The sequence below is a fragment of the Carcharodon carcharias genome, chromosome 21, assembly GCF_017639515.1.
Source record: "Carcharodon carcharias isolate sCarCar2 chromosome 21, sCarCar2.pri, whole genome shotgun sequence".
Lineage (NCBI taxonomy): Eukaryota > Metazoa > Chordata > Chondrichthyes > Lamniformes > Lamnidae > Carcharodon > Carcharodon carcharias.
This window is the reverse complement of record NC_054487.1, coordinates 44338844-44347739: the sequence shown is the minus strand read 5'-3', so window position 1 is coordinate 44347739 and position 8896 is coordinate 44338844. Positions and strand designations below refer to the sequence as shown.

General features: G+C 44.1%; 1 protein-coding gene across 2 annotated transcripts in view; it reads left to right on the top strand.

Annotated features, from left to right (window-relative positions):
• The first annotated feature begins 8275 nt into the window (after positions 1-8275).
• fbxo7 (F-box protein 7) overlaps positions 8276-8896 on the top strand; it is a 34268-nt gene continuing 33647 nt past the window's right edge. For both annotated transcript variants that reach the window (XM_041215630.1, XM_041215629.1), the window contains exon 1: positions 8276-8442. The gene's annotated coding sequence lies outside the window, so the exon portion shown is untranslated. The remainder of the gene's footprint in view (positions 8443-8896) is intronic.

Below are 8896 nucleotides of genomic sequence, written 5' to 3'. Positions count from 1 at the left end.
GAATTCTAATAAATTTGTTTGGCATGATTTCCACTTCATGAAGCCATGCTGACTCTGCTTGATTAGATTATGTATTTCTAAATGCTCTGCTATTACATCCTTTCTAATATACTCCAACGTTTTACCAATGAGAAATGTTAAGCTAACTGGCCTATAGTTACCTGTTTTTTTGTCTCCCTCCCTTTTTGAATAAGGGAGTTACATTGGCTGTTCTCCAATCCTCTGGGACTTTTCCAGAATCTAAGGATTCTTGGAAGTTTACTACCAGTGCATCCACTATCTCTGTAGTTACTTCCCTTAATATCCTAGGATGCAGCCCACAGGTCCAGGGGACTTATCGGCCTTTAGCCACATTAGTTTCCCTAGTACTTTTTCTTTAGTGATAGTTATTGTATTTATTTCTTCCCTGCCTTTTGCCCCTTGATTATTTAGTATTTTTGGAATGCCATTAGTACCTTCTACCGTGAAGACTGAAGCAAAGTATTTTTTCAACTCCTCTGCCATTTGCTGATTTCCCCATTATTATTTCTCCAGACTTATTCTTTAAGGGCCCTATGTTTACTTTGGCCTCTCTCTCTTCCTTTTTATATACTTAAAGAAGCTCTTACTGTCCATTTTTATATTACTTGCTAGTTTCCCCTCAAAGTTTATTTTCTCCCTCTTTATTGTTTTTTTGGTCATCTTTTGTTGGCTTTTAAAACTTTCCCAATCCTCTGGCTTACCACTAATCTTTACCACATTGTATGTTTTTTCTTTGAATTTGATACTGGCCTTAACTTCCTTGATTAACCATGGTTGGGTTTATCTACTTCTTGAATCCTTCTTGCTTACTGGGATATATCTTTATTGAGAGTCATGAACTATTTTCTTAAACATCTGCTGTTGTTCATCAACCGTCTTTTCTGCTAAACTGCTTTCCCAGTACACTCCAGCCAACTCTGCCTTCATTCTCTTGTAATTACCCTTATTTAAGTCTAGCACAGTTATTTCCGACCCAAGTTTCTCACTCTCAAACTGAATGCTAAATTCTACCAAATTATGGTCACTGTTTTTTAGGGATCCTTTACTCTGAGATGATTTATTAACCCTGCCTCATTACATGTTACCAGATCCAAAGTAGCCTGATCCCTGGTTGGATTCACAACATATTGTCCTAAGAAACTGTCCTGAACACATTCTATAAATTCTTCCTCATGTCTACCTCTGCCAATTTGATTTTCCCAAACTACATGAAGATTAAAGTCACCCATGCTTAATGTACTGCTTTTATTACATACCTTCATTATCTTCTGATTTATTCTCTGTTCTACAATATAGTTAATGTCAGGGGGCCTATAGACTACTCCGACCAGTGTCATCTTCCCCTTGTTATTTCTTACCTCCACCCATATGCATTCTAGATCTTCCGATCCAAGATCTTTTCTTGCTATTGTACTTATTCCTTCTTGTACTAACAAAGCTATCCCACCACCCTTTCCTTCCTGCCTGTCCTTTCGAAAAGTCACATATCCCTGAATATCCCAGCTTTGATCTCCCTGTAATCACGTCTCCGTAATGGCTATAAAATCATACCCATTAGCCTCTATTTGTGCCATTAATTCATTTATTTTGTTCTGAATACGACATTAATTTAAGTAAAGGGCCATTAATTTTGCCTTCTTACCATTTTTTCCCCCTTTTATCCTATTTGCTGCTGTTTTTTTAATGTTTGTACACTCTGTCCCTTCCTGTCACATCCTGGGTATTATTATCTAAATAGCTGCCCTGCAAGGCTGCCATATCCTTTTGCTTTATAAGCCTATGTATCCCCTTTCCAGAACCCTCCCCCCGCTCTATTTAGTTTAAAGCCCTCTCTACAGTCCTAGTTATTCGGTTCGCCAGGATACTGGTCCCAGCATGATTCAAGTGAAGCCTGTCCCATCGGAACAGCTCCCTTCTACCCCAGTACTGATGCCCATGAACTGAAACCCATTCCCCCCACACCAACCTCTGAGTCACGCATTTAACTCCTTGACTTTATTTACCCTATGCCAGTTTGCCCGTGGCTCAGGTAGCAATCCCGAGATTATTACCTTGGAAGTTCTGCTTTTTAATTCAGCTTGTTACTATTCAAATTCTTTCAGCGGAACCTCCTTTCTAATCCTATCAATATCGTTGGTACCAACATGGACAATGACAACTGGATCCCTCCCCTCCCACTCTGAGTTCCTCTCTAGCCCTGAGGAGATGTCCTTAACCCTGGCACTGGGCAGGCAATACAGTCTTTGGGATTCAGCTGCAGAAAACAGTATCTATCCCCGTAATTTTACTGTTCACTACCACTACTATGCTCCCATTTCCTTCTCCCACTTGAATGGCTCCCTGTACCATGGTACCATGGTCAGTTCACTCATTCTCCCTGCAGTCCCCGCTCTCTCCACACAGCTTGCAAGAACCTTGTAACTGTTGGATAGTTGCAGAGGCTGAGGCTCCTCGAACACTACCCCCTGGGTCCCCACACCTGCAGTCACACCATCCTGTCCCTGATCACAGACCAAATTTGAATTACCTAATCTGAGAGACTAAATACTAACAAGTCCTTGGAACTGATGGCCTGCATCCTTGGGTCTTAAAAGACATGGCGGCAGAGATAATGGGTGCATTAGTTGTCATCTTCCAAAATTCCCTGAGTTCTAGAGAAAGTCCCAGTGCATTGGAAAACCGTACATGAAACACTACAATTCAAAAAAGGAGGGAGACAGAAAGCAGGGAACTATAGGCCAGTTAACCTAACATTTATCATTGGGAAAATGGTAGAATACATTATTAAGGAGATAGTAGCAGGACATTTAGAAAATCAGTAATGCAATTGGACAGATTAAATGTAGTTTTGTGAAAGGAAAATCATGTTTGACAAATTTATTAGAGTGAGGAATGGACAGGCAAGGTGGATTAAATGGGGAACCAGTACATGCTGTGTATTTGGATTTCCAAAAGACATTCAATAAGTTGCCACATAAAAGGTTATTGCACTAGAGAAGAGCTTACAGTGTTGGGGTGATTTGTTAACATAGATAGAAGATAAGCTAACTCACAAGAAACAGAGTTGGGATAAATGAATCATTTTCAGATTGGCAAACTGTAACAAATGGGAGTGCCACAGAGATCAGTGCTGGGGCCTCAACTATTTGCGATCTACATTAATGACTTGGATGAAGGGACCATTTGTATTGTAGCCAAATTTGCTGATGATACAAGGGTAGGTAGGAAAGCAAGTTGTGAAGAGGATACAAAGAGTCTGCAAAGGGGTTTCGGTAGGCTAAGTGAGTGGGCAAAAAATTGGTAGACGGAGTACAATGTGGGAAAATGTGAAGTTGTCTACTCTGGCAGGAAGAATAGAAAAGCAAAATATTATTTAAATGGAGAGAGAAAGCAGCATGCTTAATTGATTTAAGGAGGGATATACTTGCATTGGAAACAGGTCAGAGGAGATTTACTAGGCTGGTTCCTGAAATGAAGGGGTTGTCTTATGAGGAAAGATTGTGCAGATTGAACCTATACTCATTGAAGTTTAGAAGAATGAGAGATTCTGAGGGGTTTGACAGGATAGATGCTGAGAGGATCCTTCGTGGTGGAATCTAGAACTAGGGGCACAATTTAAAAATAAGTGGTCTCTCATTTAAGACGGAGATGAAAATAAATTTCTTCTCTCAGAGGGTGGTTAGTCTTTGAAATTCCCTTCCCCAGAGAGCAGTGAAGGCTGGTCATTGAATATATTCAAGGCTGAGTTAGAAAATTTTTGATTTACAAGGTTATGAAGGCAGACAGGAAAGTGGAGTTAAGACCACAATCAGATCAGCCATGGAGGTGCAGGCTCAAAGGGCCAAATGACCTGCTAAAAAAAAGGAACTGAACACTGTGGAATGCTGCTACTCACTTGCAATCAGTCTGGGAAACTGCCCTTAACTCCTACACGATGTTCCAATCTAGCCAATTCGTAATCGAATTTACTGCATTTCCCTTAATTCCCTACTCCCTCATCTTCTGCAATAGTCTATTCTGTGATATATTTTTAAAGGCTTCATGAATGTCCATGCACATCCATTGTACTTCCCCCATCAAGCATATCTGTCAGTTCCTAGAAGATCTCTATCAGATTTGTCAAACATGATCTTTCTTTCTGAAATCTTTGTTGACTGCTTCTAACTATTTACATAGGAGTTACAGACAATTTGGTCCAACCAACCTATGTCAGTAAACAAAAACAGAATTACCTGGAAAAACTCAGCAGGTCTGGCAGCATCAGCGGAGAAGAAAAGAGTTGATGTTTCGAGTCCTCATGACCCTTCAACAGAACTAGGTGAATCCAAGGAAGGGGTGAAATATAAGCTGGTTTAAGGTGTGTGTTGTGTGGGGGGAGAGAAGTGGAGGGGGGTGGTGTGGTTGTAGGGACAAGCAATCAGTGATAGAAGCAGATCATCAAAAGATGTTACAGACAACAGAACAAAAGAACACATAGGTGCTGAAGTTGGTGATATTATCTAAGCAAATGTGCTAATTAAGAATGGATGGTAGGGCACTCAAGGTATAGCTCTAGTGGGGGTGGAGGGAGCATAAAAGTTTTAAAAATATTTAAAAATAATGGAAATAGGTGGGAAAAGAAAAATCTATATAATTTATTGGAAAAAACAAAAGGAAGGGGGAAGAAACAGAAAGGGGGTAGGGATGGAGGAGGGAGTTCAAGACCTAAAGTTGTTGAATTCAATATTCAGTCTGGAAGGCTGTAAAGTGCCTAGTCAGAAGATGAGGTGTTGTTCCTCCAGTTTGCGTTGGGCTTCACTGTAACAATGCAGCAAGCCAAGGACAGACATGTGGGCAAGAGAGCAGGGTGGAGTGTTAAAATAGCAAGCGACAGGGAGGTTTGGGTCATTCTTGCAGACAGACCGCAGGTGTTCTGCAAAGCGGTCGCCCAGTTTACGTTTGGTCTCTCCAATGTAGAGGAGACCACATTGGGAGCAACAAATACAGTAGACTAAGTTGGGGGAAATGCAAGTGAAATGCTGCTTCACCTGAAAGGAGTGTTTGGGTCCTTGGACGGTGAGGAGAGAGGAAGTGAAGGGGCAGGTGTTACATCTTTTGCGTGGGCATGGGGTGGTGCCATAGGTGGGGGTTGAGGAGTAGGGGGTGATGGAGGAGTGGACCAGGGTGTCCCGGAGGGAACGATCCCTACAGAATGCCGACGGGGGGGTGAAGGGAAGATGTGTTTAGTGGTGGCATCATGCTGGAGTTGGCGGAAATGGCGGAGGATGATCCTTTGAATGCGGAGGCTGGTGGAGTGATAAGTGAGGACAAGGGGGACCCTATCATGTTTCTGGGAGGGAGGAGAAGGCGTGAGGGTGGATGTGCGGGAGATGGGCCGGACACGGTTGAGGGCCCTGTCAACGACCGTGGATGGAAAACCTCGGTTAAGGAAGAAGGAGGACATGTCAGAGGAACTGTTTTTGAAGGTAGCATCATCGGAACAGATGCGACGGAGGCGAAGGAACTGAGAGAATGGGATGGAGTCCTTACAGGAAGCGGGGTGTGAGGAGCTGTAATCGAGGTAGCTGTGGCAGTCGGTAGGCTTGTAATGGATATTGGTGGACAGTCTATCACCAGAGATTGAGACAGAGAGGTCAAGGAAGGGAATGGAAGTGTCAGAGATGGACCATGTGAAAATGATGGAGGGGTGGAGATTGGAAGCAAAATTAATACATTTTTCCAAGTCCCGATGAGAGCATGAAGCAGCACCAAGTAATCATCGATGTACTGGAGAAAGAGTTGTGGAAGGGGGCCGGAGTAGGACTGGAACAAGGAATGTTCCACATACCCCATAAAGAGACAGGCATAGTTGGGGCCCATGCGGGTACCCATTGCCACACCTTTTATTTGGAGGAAGTGAGAGGAGTTGAAGGAGAAATTGTTCAGTGGGAGAACAAGTTCAGCCAGACGGAGGAGAGTAGTGGTGGATGGGGATTGTTCGGGCCTCTGTTCGAGGAAGAAGCTAAGGGCCCTCAGACCATCCTGGTGGGGGATGGAGGTGTAGAGGGATTGGACGTCCATGGTGAAGAGGAAGCGGAACCTATGTCAGTGTTTATCATCCACACTATTAAATAACGCTACTCCCATTTATCCGTCCTGTTCCCATATCCCTTCGTCCCTCATCCATCTCTCCAAACTAAATTTGAATTCTAACATGATTTCTGCCTCAGCCACCTAACTCTGGAAATGCATAAAAAACGTAAACAGAATTACCTGGAAAAACTCAGCAGGTCTGGCAGCATCGGCGGAGAAGAAAAGAGTTGACGTTTCGAGTCCTCATGACCCTTTGACAGAACTAGGTGAATCCAAGGAAGGGGTGAAATATAAGCTAGTTTAAGGTGTGGAGGGTGGGTGGGGGGAGAGAAGTGGAGGGGGGTAGTGTGGTTGTAGGGACAAACAGGCAGTGATAGAAGCAGATCATCAAAAGATGTCACAGACAACAGAACAAAAGAACACATAGGTGTTGAAGTTGGAGATATCTAAACAAATGTGCTGATTAAGAATGGATGGTAGGGCACTCAAGGTATAGCTCTAGTGGGGTTGGGGGAGCATAAAAGATTTAAAAATAATGGAAATAGGTGGGAAAAAATGAAAAATCTATATAATTTACTGGAAAAAAACAGAAGGAAGGGGGAAGAAACAGAAAGGGGGTGGGGATGGAGGAGGGAGGTCAAGACCTAAAGTTGTTGAATTCAATATTCAGTCCGGAAGGCTATAAAGTGCCTAGTCGGAAGATGAGGTGCAAGTGTCGGCGGAGAAGAAAAGAGTTGACACCCTGGTCCACTCCTCCATCACCCCCAACTCCTCAACCCCCACCTATGGCACCACCCCATGCCCACGCAAAAGATGTAACACCTGCCCCTTCACTTACTCTCTCCTCACCGTCCAAGGGCCCAAACACTCCTTTCAAGTGAAGCAACATTTCACTTGCATTTCCCCCAACTTAATCTACTGCATTCGTTGCTCCCAATGTGGTCTCCTCTACATTGGAGAGACCAAACGTAAACTTGGCGACCGCTTTGCAGAACACCTGCGGTCTGTCCGCAAGAATGACCCAAACCTCCCTGTCGCTTGCCATTTCAACACTCCACCCTGCTCTCTTGCCCACATGTCTGTCCTTGGCTTGCTGCATTGTTCCAGTGAAGCCCAACGCAAACTGGAGGAACAACACCTCATCTTCCGACTAGGCACTTTACAGCCTTCCGGAATGAATATTGAATTCAACAACTTTAGGTCTTGACCTCCCTCCTCCATCCCCACCCCCTTTCCGTTTCTTCCCCCTTCCTTGTTTTTTTCCAGTAAATTATATAATTTTTCTTTTTCCCACCTATTTCCATTATTTTTAAATATTTTTAAATCTTTTATGCTCCCCCCAACCCCACTAGAGCTATACCTTGAGTGCCCTACCATCCATTCTTAATTAGCACATTCGTTTAGATATCTCCAAGTTCAACACCTATGTGTTCTTTTGTTCTGTTGTCTGTGACATCTTTTGATGATCTGCTTCTATCACTGCTTGTTTGTCCCTACAATCACACCACCCCCCTCCACTTTTCTCCCCCCACACCTTAAACCAGCTTATAGTTCACCCCTTCCTTGGATTCACCTAGTTCGGTCAAAGGGTCATGAGGACTCGAAACGTCAACTCTTTTCTTCTCCGCTGATGCTGCCAGACCTGCTGAGTTTTTCCAGGTAATTCTGTTTTTGTTTTGGATTTCCATAATCCGCAATTTTTTGTTTTTATCTCTGGAAATGAATATACAGCCTTACAATTCTGGATACCTGAAGTTTGGATGGGAGAGGTCATTGTTTGCATAGGTTTTGCACATTGAAAATTTCAATAAATACTCATTAGAAGAAGCTGCTAGGGTTCGCAAAATGGCATAATTGGCATACTCCACAAGTCCAAGAGCTGCATGAAAATTTGTGTTTTTATAAGTGTCATTAATCAAACTAGATTACTGAGGCTGTCGCCTCAAATCACTAACTTAAAAAACATGAGTGGTGAAAACTCTTGAGGGATTCACGTTGCAGCAGCAAACCTATGTAACACTGAGTGATGCCTGCACTGTCAATGGCATCTTCACCATCAATTCATCAGAGATGACTCTGAGCATGCGCGGACAGGAGGCGCTCAGCCTGCCACACAGCACTGGACTGGCCAGCGTGGGCGAAGACGCAATCGATGGAGCTGATGGCCCCGCCCCCTCTCCTCTGGGGGCGGGGCTCCCTCTGCACTTGGGAGGGGCGGGGCTTGTGTTGCAGTCAGTTTGCGGGACGGGCAGTAATAATCACCATAGTGACCGGGGATAGGTGGTGGCAAATCAACCGCAGCGGAGTGTGGGCCTGGACGGAGTGCTGCCTCGTCCCTTCCCGAAAGCTGTAAGTAATGGGGGTTCGGGCAGATACAGAGTTAGGCCCTAGGAGGAGCCTGGAGCAGGCTGTGTCCCAGCCGGAATCGTGGCAACCTCAGGAAGGGCGGCCTGTGCAGCCTCACCCCACCCCCCCGGTTCAGGGCGAGCAGCCTGTGCGGGAATGTAGCTTCTGGATGTAGAGATTGTGTGGAGCAGGCAGTGTTTACATATGTAACTTCAGAATCGAAAGTGAAACTGTTTACAAGAGGTTCCAGTAAATCAGGCTGCTGCCCTTCCTTCTGCAATGTCATTCTGTGTTTCCTTCACTTGTACGTTGACTATGTAACCTGCGTTTTCTTAGCAAACGTGTATTTTTCCCCCTCGGGTCATTTCCATCCAATTTTATCATCTTTGCTTTAATATTTCACCGATCTCTTAATACCAGTGATTGTGTTTTATTATAACCTGGATTTCAACTGCAC